Source organism: Mytilus galloprovincialis, chromosome 2 (assembly GCF_965363235.1).
Source record: "Mytilus galloprovincialis chromosome 2, xbMytGall1.hap1.1, whole genome shotgun sequence".
NCBI classification, from domain to species: domain Eukaryota; kingdom Metazoa; phylum Mollusca; class Bivalvia; order Mytilida; family Mytilidae; genus Mytilus; species Mytilus galloprovincialis.
This window is the reverse complement of record NC_134839.1, coordinates 57340304-57354159: the sequence shown is the minus strand read 5'-3', so window position 1 is coordinate 57354159 and position 13856 is coordinate 57340304. Positions and strand designations below refer to the sequence as shown.

At 31.6% G+C, this 13856-nt stretch overlaps 1 long non-coding RNA gene across 3 annotated transcripts; it reads right to left on the bottom strand.

Moving 5' to 3' along the window:
- Positions 1–1251: 1251 nt before the first annotated feature.
- On the bottom strand, positions 1252–13000 carry LOC143063931 (uncharacterized). Of its 3 annotated transcripts, none has more exons than XR_012975144.1 (5): positions 12983–13000; positions 9086–9590; positions 6735–6815; positions 4888–5021; positions 1252–1613 (listed from the first exon to the last, which is right to left on the bottom strand). It is a non-coding gene; the product is annotated as an uncharacterized LOC143063931 (long non-coding RNA). The 3 variants fall into 3 exon arrangements; XR_012975143.1 differs by lacking the exon at positions 12983–13000 and adding an exon at positions 11078–11115; XR_012975142.1 differs by lacking the exon at positions 12983–13000 and having other exon boundaries at positions 9086–9670.
- Between the last annotated feature and the right edge of the window lie 856 nt (positions 13001–13856).

The following is a 13856-nucleotide window of genomic DNA, read 5'->3' as shown; positions in this document are numbered from 1 at the left end:
TTTATTTAATAAATTCTTCTCGAAATAATCCAGTGTATCTGTATCTTTTAAAATGGAAAGAAGGTTATTAATGGATGACTTATAACGTTTTTATGAGAGGTTCATGTCCATGAAGAATAAATAAAGCGTCCATGCTATCGGAAAATTCATATACGTGAACTCTTAAGTAGTCTCTGTAGAGGAATATTTAAATGATGCCACCTTGTTAAAAGCCTTTCGTTTTCGTAGTTTATTTCTAAGGTACGTGTTACTTTTGTTTAGTTTTCTGTGTTATTGTTTTTATTCGTTTGGTGTGTTTGAGCTTTTGATTTTGCCATTTGATAAGGGAATTTCCGTTTTAAATTCTCCTTTGAGTTCGATATTTTTGTTATATTATAATTTTTATTAAAACAATGTATCAAAATTTTCAAAATTCTGCTTTGTTTTGTCCATCTAGATCTTATTCATTGTTTGTTCTGATACAATTAGTTTTCTTTTTAACTATTTCACACTCGGTTTTATATGTAAAAATGGATAATAAAGTAATGTTATGATCATGTAAACTTTACCAGTCCTCTATTTTTTAATGCTTTACGACTTATTATAAATAGACGTTGCAATTTTTTGTAAATACATGAGTGTAAAGTTGGACGACTATCAATGCTTGAACTGCTTCCCCTCAAGATCATTTTCATCATTCCGGTTTCAAAGGCAATCTAAGTTTACTGTTTTGAAGACATGTTGGTCTTTTCACTATTTTCCCATCAGAATGCCCTCTTTCGATTCTTGTGTTTTTATGGCTTCGTTGGTATCTTTGATTGTTTAGCAATATCCATCAGGGTTTTTTCAATAAATAGACGAACCTCTCCAGCTGTGAAGTTTGTATCTTTTGTGTTATATTCTTCACGTGGTCAAAAATTAATTGAAAAAAAAGAATGGCTATTTTCCCTTTAAAAAAGTTTGTCTAATGAATTATAAATAATAAATTAAAATGTTTAAACATCTAATTAACGTATTCAACAACCTCTTCAAAATAACCCTGCTGAGAAATAATTACATTCAATTTGATTATAATTGCTCCCCCTCTTTCTTTTGACCACATGAATCATGATTTTTAAAACGTCAATGATCATCTGTAATACTGCACATTACAGTATATGCAAATGTACTAAAGATAAATCATTTTTGTTCACGCAAACCACAACTGATAGCTATCATTGTTCGTGTTGTTATTGCCAGTTTTATTTGGGGATAAAAAAACATGACCAAATAATCTATACATTATATTTATATACTTTATATGACCTCTTATATCTGTACAAAGTAAAAGACATTTAAATTTGTTACCAAGACGCACTGTTCGTTAATCCAAACACAATTAAAATTTGATAACAATCAAGAAAATATATTGCACATTTTATAAATTCTTTTCCCGGTACATATGATATATCTATCGATCATTAGATACAAATTAACAAAGATAAGCAGTAAACAATCAATGTCAAATATAGCCCTGAATTCCGCGGTAAAGATGGCGCAGACGATATGGAGTTTGATGTCAGCTGACTGGCCGATCGGTCGTCTGTTGGAATGTGTTTGTTACAATATGACTCAGTACAACAGGAGGTACATTCCTAAAAAAAAAAAAAAAATAACAATATTGAATTTAAAAATTATACATCTCATTTGTAAAGGCTCACTCTGTACATTATAAGGGGACGATAAATGGCTGACCCGTGTTCAGAGAGACCAGCCATTTATCTTGCACGTAAAATACCCTTGTAGATTTCGGAAAAGATCAGGCTATTACTGCCACATGTACAAGGCAGCCCTCGCACCCGCAACTTGGAAAGTGATTGATATAAGTTGCAATAACTTGTTCCCAATCCACAATAAATAATATGTTTAAACTATGATATATCTTATATGTTAGCATAAAAAGTTAGATCTTCACATTGGATAAGGAATCGTGATCACTGCCAGTGTGTTATAACTCAGGCACGTGTCTCTGAAACATCCCCCCTAATATACCTTGGTATAGTACAAGGTACTTAACTCGCATTTATTTTTAATGACACCCAGTCGCTAACTTTTGTTATATTTCGATTTCTCAGATGTCAACCGCACTAAAACGTGTTATGCCGTTAATATAAGTTGATTTATCTACACATTGGTGTATAACACGCCTATATTTGTTTCCTGAATCATTCGTAGTAAACCTTCCTAAGTATATCAAGCGTAATTATTTCATTTACCCACAACGGATTGGAACTTGAAATTTGTTTTTTTTTCTTTTCAAAAATGCGAGTTAAGGCAGCAACCATTTGATTTTCTGGGGGGGGGGGGGGGGCTATGGTTTTTTTTGGAAAAAAAAGTTTGTTTCCAGTTTTTGTAGAAAAAAATAATTTGTTTTTGATTCTGAGAAAAAAAAATTGTTTGTTTCACCCTCAGCTGCCACTATATGTAATGCTAAAATTGAAAGAAAAAAATTGTTTTCGACTTGTCGCGAAAAAAATAGATTGTTTTTCGCCGCAGGCGAGAAAAAAAATTTGTCCAGAAAAAAAAACCATAGCCCCCCCCCCCCCCCCCCCAGAAAATCAAACGGTTGCTGCCTAAGTACTTTAATTGTGTTATATTAAGGCATTTACTTATGTGTTTATATCCCCTGCTCTGGTCATATTCCCTGTGAATCCCTAATAACAACAATATTATATTTGGGTTATTGGATTTCAATAAAAAGGTTACCCTTCTGATCTTCGTTGCTGTTCACTGAGGATAAGGACTTAATTATATCCCTTGTCAACGGTAACCATTGCAATCAAATTACAAGATTAGGAAAGATATTTCATTCATGTAAAACATGTAAAAGTCGAATGTAAACACAATATTATGGTTTAACAAACTGATTAGTTGGAAATAGTTATGTATGTAAACATTTGATTATAAATCTGATTAGCACATTACAGTTAAAAAAATTGAGAGCTATATAACCGGAAGGAAAGTGACTTGAAGAACTTTTAAATAATTTGCAAAGTGTTTTATATGAACTCTCGTTTTGAATTGAATATTTATATGAACTATCGTTTCAAATTGAATAAGAGTTCATATAAATATTCAATTCTAAACGAGAGTCCAATTAAAGGACTTTGCAAATTATTGTAAAAGTTCTTAATTTTTTTACACCATATCCGGATATCGACAATTAATGTCTCTTCAGTGATGTTAGGAATCTAAAAGTGTTTGGAAGGCCGTTATATCTATAGAAACATTAACAAGCTGCTCACAAGGAAGCTATTAAACCAAGAGTTCCAAATGGTGAAGTTGAAATCCTCCCTTCGTAAATTTTACGGACGCCATCACGAGTTGGTTGACCGTTATGGAATAACCGTTTCACAAATTATATCGGATATGTTCCTTACGTCGAAACTACAATCCCCTTCCCTTTCAGGAACGTGACCTACCGAATTAGACTATTTACCGGATTTGTTATCACATAAGCAACACGACGGGTGCCACATGTGGAGCAGGATCTGCTTACCCTTCCGGAGGACCTGAGATCACCCCTAGTTTTTTGGTGGGGTTCGTGTTGTTTAATCTTTAGTTTTCTATGTTGTGTTATGTGTGCTGTTGTTTGTTTGTCTTTTTCATTTTTAGCCATGGCGTTGGCAGTTTGTTTTAGATTTATGAGTTTGACTGTCCCTTTGGTATCTTTCGTCCCTCTTTTTTAAACAACATTTGATTTCTGGAGGGGAATATACTGTATGTAAATAACCGAATTTTATTTTATATTGTATCGTCAGAGGGTACGACGATATAATTTAGTAGCAGGAAGTGATTACCCTGCCAGAGCAACTTAGTTCGACTGCAGATTTGCCGGGGTCCGTCTTGCCACATCTATTAGGTTTTTTTGTTGTTTTTTTTTTCTGCTCATAGACTTTTTATAGTTGATATCTATATTTATAGAACTTATGGTTGTTGTTCCCTCCTTTGCACCTCTCCCTTTCTTTTAAATTCAAATAGTAAGAGTTTTGTTTAATAACATTGAATGCCATGCATGATACTTGTATATAATCTACAAGATTTAAAAATAAGATTGTTTCAATTTACTTTATTTTTACCATGACACGACATTTTCTCAACATACTTTCGAATTATTTGTAAACAATTAACAAGACATCTACCAGGTTTATTTAAATTTTCCAAATTGAAATAAATACCGATTGTCTATTTAAAGACATCAATCGATTGTCTGTTGATGCAGGGACTCCCTATACTAAAATAGTATACTTAGTATAGAAAGTCCCTGGTTGACGTATCAATCGATCAAACACGATTTTGTCGATCAACAAATCCAGCATTCTGGTCTTTTTGACATAGGGGAAAAAATCTTAAACAAATTAACATATATGGATATTTTATTCATTTGCGTTTTGTTAATGAATTCATTTATTATGAAACTATTTTTTTTACCGGTTTTAATGGTTCATTAATGTATGGATGCTTAATTAATGTTTTTAACATTTTTTTCAAATGAACGTTTTATTGTAGTTGTGAGGTTTTTATATCATTTGTCAAAAAATAATTTACCCTTTAAAGGCTAGGTGGCAAATATTCATAATATCTTTCTTTCTTGATGTATTCTTAGAAGAGAGAGTGGTGATTTTTTTTATGTCAGCTAGAATATATGGAACATTCTTAAGTATAGAAGATTGTAAATCAATGCTTTGTCGTATGTTTGACCTATCATAAGCTAGAGGGCAACTATTATAGTCTTCAGTATTGGACATGAATCAATCATTTAATTGATTAATAAATTCTTAATATGGGGTTGATTGATTGTTGGTTGCTTAACGTCCAGTGGCAAATATTTCATGCATATTCAGGACGACTTAATATTGGATATCGTACCGTGGCGCCATCTTTTGTTATGCACCCAACAACCGACTTATCACATTCCAATGGAATCACACATGATTTGGTTACTCTTATGCTGACTTTGCTACTTGTATTGAATCTATGAATTGTTGCACATGTAGTTTTATCTGCAAATAAATGATCAAAATCATATTAATGTCAAATAAGTCACTGTGACAAATTTGAAGAAAACAATCATCAATTCGTTCAATCGTTTTCATACAACGCAATAATACATATCATTAAAGTAAAATAATCTTACCAGATAAGATGTTCAATAATTTAATGTTTTAATAAAAATATATTTTTGGCGACAAATGTACGAATAAAAAGAAGTGGTATGATTGTCAATGAGACAACTCTCAACTAGAGACCAAATAACATAGAAATAATCAACTTTTTTGGATAATTGTACGGTCTTCATCAATGAGCAAAACCCATTATACCGCATAGTCGACTATAAAATGCCTCTAAATGACAAATATAAAACTGTTTAAACGAGAAACGAAAAACCTGATTTATGTACAAAATAATGTACGAAAAAACAAATATGATATACAGCATAAAACGGCAACCACTGAATTACAAGCTCCTGTCTTAGTATGACACTTACATTGAAAAGGTCCGTCATGACGTATAATAAACTACAATATAGCATGAGAGAAAAACTGCAAATATTGTTTTTCTTATGGAGAACTATGATAATTGGTAAAGAAATGGCACCAGATTTAATTTAATGGATACAACTCAAGGTGTCCTGTTAGTTCTTAACTCTGGCTAAAATTATAGCATACTAGTTTGTGTACATAAAATGGCGACAAAAACTTACTTATTAGGTTCGCATTATACCATACTCTAATCACATACTAGTACATAAAATTGAGAATGGAAATGGGGAATGTGCTAAGGAGACAACAACCCGACCATAGAGCAGACAACAGCAGAAGGTCACCAACAGGTCTTCAATGCAACGAGAAATTCTCGCACCCGGAGGCGTCCTTCAGCTGGCCCCTAAACAAATATATACTGGTTCAGTGATACTGAACACCATACTAAACTCCAAATTGTACACAAGAAACTAAAAGTTAAAATAATACAAGACTAACAAAGGTCAGAGGCTCCTGACTTGGGACAGGCGCAAAAATGCGGCGGGGTTAAACATGTTTGTGAGATCTCAACCCTCCCCCTATACCTCTAGCCAATGCAGAAAAGTAAACGCATAACAATACGCACATTAAAATTCAGTTCAAGAGAAGTCCGAGTCTGATGTCAGAAGATGTAACCAAAGAAAATAAATAAAATGACTAGCAGTTAACTGACATGCCAGCTCCGGACTTCAATTAAACTGATTGAAAAATTATGTCTTCATCATATGAATATCAGGCACAATCCTCCCCGTACATGTATATAAATATATTTGAATATAACTACAAAAATATTAAGAGAAGAATTTGATAAAGTACCGACGATATTTTTTCATTAAATAAAATATCTCTGAAAAGTACTGTTTTTTGCTTCAATTCAGATCTTTTTCATAAATTATCAATCAAAATATTGTTTTTATTTTATAATGTCTTGAAAATATAACATTCTGTCAATTCAATCTTCATTTAATAAACGATTTATTCAGAATATTTGATTCAAATTGAACATTGATACTAGGCGTTTATCAAATAAAAAAAAAATATCAGTGACCTCCATTGTCATTATCATGATCAAAATAGAAAGAGAATAACAGTATTAATTTTGCATGCACAATCTGAACGTATCATTTGCTTTTGTCATAAATTATATTCAATAAGTAATATGCTAATAGGGGTTATTGGTCTGCGAATACATACTTTGTGGACAGGGAATATCTGGTGCCCAATCATTGCATTCTTGATTACTATACATCTCTGGACATGTCCAGCATGTTAGACCTGTGAAAAAATGAAACTAATGCAATATAAAAAATGCATTCCTATACACTTATCGTATACGACGCATCAAATATATTAAACATGTCAAAATGAATTCTAACGGTTCAAGATAAAATGTTCCCCTCGCATGTATAGTCGATCATGATATAGGTGAAAAAAACGTATACTTTGTCACAAGGTATATATACAATATATATGTACATTGTCGGAAAATATCACATTTATTTGTATGACATAACAGGGCCGTAACTAGGGTTCTAATTCAGGGGAGGCAGGGGTTTGGGGGCCGCCGACTGAGGCCCACAAGAGAGGGGTTGGGGGCTGCGTCGCAGATTTGTTTTCCTCTCAGTATAAAATGGCTAAAAATTACCCGTTTTCCTTCGATTTCCTTACTCTAAGAGACATCAGTAATGCTGGATCCTGGAAGCAATTTTTATTCAAACAATTATTACCTGTATTTAAAGTCATAAGAAACCCCAAATCAAAAAAAAAAATAATGCATATGTTTTTTTTTAAAACTCAATGGATAGTTTTCATTATAAAACTTATGTACATATACTTTTTTTCTGAAGAAAATTCTTTAATTTATTCATATTTAGAAGAAGTTTACTTTATTTTAATTGCTTCCTTCCTCCAGGAAGCAATTCCCCCGATATATTTTCCGTATGCAAAGTGACCTCAGTGTGACCCATCTCGTAAAAATCCGATGATCACAATAGTTATCCATTGATGTCCTTAAAATAAACTATTATCTGTATTTACATGTTAAACACGTGCTCAATTTCCGTGCTTTCTGTTGATTTTTTGTCGATTGTTGACAAACAGGTGACAATCGTTAAACTTCGGCTTCAAAACACGAACTTTAATTACCTGCCATATTTTCACAACAACACTGACCGATTGAAAAAAAAATTGACGATTATACGAAATTTAACCGAAAAAAAAAATGATAAATTCGTGCACAGAAGACTACTGTTAATGATGTTTGTATGCATTGGTTCAAGAATTGGAAGAACATTATTTTTCACCGGTCACTCGTTTCTTATGACTTTAAAGATATTTTTATTAGAAATCAAACTGGTAAGTTAAAAAACATATAAAGCAACTAATATCATGGAACGCAAGATAATTTTTTTATCGAGGACCTTGAATTTCAATATTGTTGAAAGCTGAACAGTCAGACATGTATATAACTAAAAACAGGAACTTTAAATACAGTCAAGTATATACTTAGTATAGAAAGTCCCTGCTACAACGAATGGGGTGTTTAACTACTTAGGCATTGACCATAATGTTCTCGTGCGATCGGGAGAAGCGGTTAAAACAGCTGATTCAGCCGGTAACGAATTCCCGATATCATAAAAGATTCACAATTCAAAGGGAACTTCCTCTGCTTAATTGAGCCCCTAGATAAATGTGAATAGTTAAGTTTTATTCAAAATTGTCGAAATCAAAGTTTCATGTGTGTTCTCGTACGAATACTGAATAACAGACGGATGGCCACACGAAAAAAAACACAAAATACAAATACTGAAACGGTTCACTTTCGATGAAAAATCCGGAAAATGACGCATATATCACGTATCATGACACTGTTAAAACTGTAAACTTGTGTTGTTTATTATATAAATTCAAGTTCTTGGTGTACATATTGTCAAAATTTCATTTTATTACTTCCAAAAAAAAAAAATTGGTGTAGAAAATTCAGGGGAGGCACCCCTGCTGCCTCCCCTGCCTCATAGGTAGTTACGGTCCTGACATACATGTAGAAACAGGACAAAAAGCGAGTCTGGCCGAGCTTTTTTCCTGTTTCGTGACGAGTACAAATACATTTTATATTTTCCAACGGCAATCTACATTATAGTGTTTATATCCTGAAATTTACTCCAAACAATTGATATTTTAGTTATTTTGAATAAAATCGAAAAACCATTGTCTCTAACTTTTCAAAGAAATCGACTTCGTTAAAACGCGGAGCGCAAAAAGAACTCTAAAATGAACTGGTACGGAAAAAGAAATATCCACATTATCTTTTGCATAACATGGAAGCGGGGTCACAGGAGAGTTTATTTGTAAAAGTACAAATATAGTAAAAATTTATTTGTATACCCTTTATTTGTACAATAGTTGGCTGATTGCATGATAAATATCTTAGTACATATATAAGGCTACTTCGTAAACAGATATTCAATAACAAATACCGAAAAAGACTACATATAAAAATACAACTTAAAATTTCCTATCAATATTTCTGTAGAAGATTATATTACCATGACTAGTTTGCTGTGTCGCTGTGACGACAAAGTGACTTGAAACTTTACATGCATACATTCCCATCAGTAAGGCAACAAGAAGGAAGATGTCAGAAAACAAACTGGCATTCATTATTTTGAATTACTGCATTGTAGTCCGTAGAATTCAGTTAAACAGCACAATGAAATTGTCCAAAAGTCTATTGACACTCATAATTTTGAATCATTGCATTGATTCCTGTATAATTTAGCAAAGCAACGCAAGTAAAATGTCACAAAGAAAATGGACACAACCAATTTTGAATTATAATTAGCATTCTATCCTGAATAATTCCAAGTAGCACTTTTCGTACTATTCTTCTTCTGGATTAGTTTGTTTAATATCCTGTTTTCCTTTTCCCATCCCTTATTCGTTTAACTATGCGCAGTCGGCTTTTTAAATTAAGTCTTCTCAAAATTAATCTTTTTTATACGATTTGTATGTAAACTACAAGGTCACTTCGTGTAGCATCATTTGAAAAATCTACAAGAAAAAAGTTTAAAGTTAAGTAGTATAACATTGCATGTTAACAAGCACTTGGACTGTCATGTGACATAATTTGACACGAAATGAGTTAAATAACTGTGGATATTGACTAAATAAATTTGGGAAAAGCATATAAATTAACTATAAATCTTTGTATACTTAGCGTGAGAATTAGCATTAACATTTGACACGTTTTGCTCAAATTGCCGTATTATCTTTGTTTTATTTATTCATATTAGTGTTTCTTTATTACTATTATTAACTGGCTTTTAACTAAATGAAGTTTTATATATTTGTTTATTAACTTAATGATTTTTAATTGACTTATTAAGACCCCTTTTCAAAATTTGTTTATTTTCATTCATTGCGAGAGGAAGCGAGACTGGCTATCAATTAGCACGGCATTTTTAACTTATGACATCAAAATTGTATACTTTTAATACGTTTTATGTTTTATATTTTAAGTGTGTGTATATATATATGTAAAGGTATATACCATTTTTATAGTCTCCTATAACTCTTTTTAGAGTGGCTCTTGTTTTATATGTGAAATTGTAATATTATGTAAATGTTTTATAAAAGGTGAGACTCAAATAAAATATTGTCTTGTCTTGTCTTGTCTTGTCTTGCGATAAAAAAAAATGTTCCATAATAATGATTAATTAATTTTTAATTGGAAATTTTGTAATAATATTTTATTACTGATAAAATCACAAAATCCATAAACATTTGCATATTGTATTTGTTTACTATAATTATACCGACACACTATTTGATGCTACTGACATAAATTGTCCTTTAAGGAACACGTATCATATTTTTATCTCAGAATCTTTGAATAGCCCGTACCTTATTCCGGAATACAACATAGTACATGTTTAGTGTCACTCCATATTTCACAGCCTTCAGCCCAGTCTACTTGGCCCAACTATGCCTACTATGGAACACTTAACAAGTTGCTTTAATGTTACAATGTAAAATTGCTGCAGTTCTCAACGTTCTTGAAATACTTTCCACTGGAAATTAACGGAATTGAAACAAGTTTCACACTTTGGTTTTCACTTGACTGGGTGTGATGTTTTGAAAGTTTAGAAATTTATTTTTCATCTATGTATGTGTTGAAAGTTTAGAAATTTATTTTGCATCTATTTGTTTTAATTTAGAGATAACACTTTTCAATAATGTATGTATCCAATTTCCTAGGCTATCGATACACCGCTCTAGATTTGTGTTGCTAGATTTTGCCCTATGCCTTTTAACGATATAGCTAAATCTACAGTATATGATACATTCGAACACAATAAAATAAGAAATACGCATCAAAACAATGCATAATTATTAAAAAAAAAAAACATGTGGTTTATAAAGCGTGTTCTTTTTGTTAATATTTTTTGTAAGAAAGAACATGTAAAAGGCATGAACACAAGAACATTCAGTCTACATTTTACTCGTTCATGCTGTTCACAAAATAAAAAAAGGCTTACCCGGTTGATTAAGATGTCAGACCAAATCAAAGTTTTAAAGTGTTGAATGTAATAATGAATCAGCTTTAAATTGCTTTTTGACACGCAGACTTTGTCATTATTTATCGTAAATTTCACCGAATGAAATTATAAATTAAACCACTTTAATTGCAATCATTAAATATTTTGACTTTTGAATATTTTAAAGGACCGCGACCTTAACCAATATTGAATAGATTTTTTTTTTTATTTATCAGTTATAAATTCAAACAGAAAATTGTTTTATTTCTTTTAATTATATACACCACACGCAGAAAAACACTTTCTCAAAGAAACACTTATATATCACCACATTGCAAATCTACACCCTGTTAAGTTTTAATTATGAAAAATAAATAATTTTCATGTGATGATGTTTTTAAACAATTTCAAAATAAAAAGCTTACTACTTTCTTCGTGAGAATGGTATTTTTATATGAGTTGACACTGAAATTTAAAACCCAGTTATTTTCATGGTCCTTCACATTAAATTAGAAAGACTATTCTGTTTCTATAGTATTGAGATACACATGATATTGAATATCATGTTTTGTAGCAAATTTATTTTTAAATGAATATGTCTAACAACATAATTAATCAATACAAAGAACACAAACACCAGCAAAAATATTATATACATTAAGATCTAGGTATGTCATTTTCATATTGAGAAATGCATGTCAAAGTATTTGTATATTTTTCACGCATAATATTTTGCATAATCCGAAATTCGTACCCATGCAGAAGTCAGCCATTGATATAAATTCCTGTTGTTACCGATTCCGACTATACGTCTAAGGCATTTAGATTTGGTTGACTATTCCATCTTTTAGAAAAGTATTTTTGGTACTTATAAAATTCCATACATCATTATTTAGTTTAGACTCGACAATTAAAGTAAAAATAAACTTTTAGTATAAAAATCTGTTGGACATAGCTGAAGGATACATAACAAAATAGACTTTAGAAAAACAGAATATGAAATGCAAACAAACTTATAATTTTCATTTATATACTAGTGAATGCCTGCAAAGAAAAGAGAAGGAAGAATTTTGACAAGTGAAGAAAAAGGGAATGATTATTATAATTCATATACATTATTATATAATTTGTCATCATCCAGTTTTTCATTCATATTCATGACAAAACCGGGTCATGGATCATGAAATGCATTCCTATAGTTCAGCAATTTACACGGGTCTTATTGTATGTAGTTTTATATGACTGATAAACAAATCTGGGATACAATTTACATTTCTATTTCAAACTCAAAACTGTCCTAAAGATTAGTATGTTGGGTAAAATACAAAAAAGTGCATTTTTATTTCATCGAATCCCATCAGTTCGGATTGCTCAAGTAAATGCATTCAGTGGCGGATCCAGGGGGCGGGGGGAGTTTGGGTTAGAACCCCCCTTTAACGATCAATGCATTTGAATCGGCACATATATAATTGAACCCGATCCCCCTTTCTAAAAAATTATTGATCCGTCCCTGCATTTTCCCATGACAGGGCAGACAAAACGTTTCCTACGGCAGACGCATATCAATATTTACAAGCCTAAATCAATTTGCAAGAGGATCAAGGTCGCCACATAACCATATTCTAAGATCAATATTGTTATATAAAAGTCTTGAATTGATTCCCTCAAGACTATTGCTTTTTTTTACATTACGCTTCTTAACTTTTAGTTTAGATCGTACATGATCAGAACTCTGGTAGATGTACGAGATTGGGACACTGCAGACTGGGATTATGATAGCACCATATTATAAAAATATCTATTCACATAACTGACAAATTAAATGCAGAGTACGTAAAGTATAGCCAAAAGTTACAAAACTAATTGCTTAAGTCGATAGAAAGAGAATTAAAGAGAAAAACAAACCTGTTTGCATTATTAAAAATCCAAAAAGGCCATGCAACTCTCCAGCCCATAAAATTTCGATGTTTTGGAGTATCGAATCTAATATATGATTATAGATTAGAAGACATATAGAGTGATCGATGACTGAAATGACTCACTGTGTATTGCAATGTTTATATTATGATTAATTGTATATTAATGATTGATGCTGAATATGTTTTTTTTTTTAATTTTTATTATGTTAGCATAGTCAGGACTCGTGTCAATTGTTGTCTCATGTCATAAATTAATAATACATATATCTTAATTGTGTTTTTTTTTCCGAATAATTGTTTGTTGGTGGCAGATCTTTGATTGTTTTTGCAAGTTTAAGTCACAACTTGCCTTTTTTATTTGATCGATAGGTTGGTATCTCATTTCCTTATACCTCGCAGCTTATTTTCTTTATAAAACAGGAACACGAATGAACATAAACAGAAGATGGTTATAAGTACTATTATATAGATTTTTAACCGTGTCTGATAGCATTTTTTATTAGTAGAAGTATAACACAACCAGATTTGTTCCTTTGCATACACTGTCATGTCTTCGATGTTATAGTTTTCTTCAGTTTTGAGAACAATTATTAGTATTTGTATTTTTTTCTTTTTTTTTCTTTCAGTCATCTAAACTGTATTGCATGCTGTTCTTTGACTGTGTCGTTGATGGTTATGATGAGTTGGGATTCGCATGATCGTCTTTTGCGGAATCCGTGTTGTGCATTCAGTTAGTAATTCATTTTTGTCAAAGTGGTCCATGATGTTGCTATGTACGATATGTTCTGCGTCCTTACATGTGATAGAAGTTAGACATACTGGTCTGTAGTTAGATTCTAGTTATAGTGTTCTCATCAGTT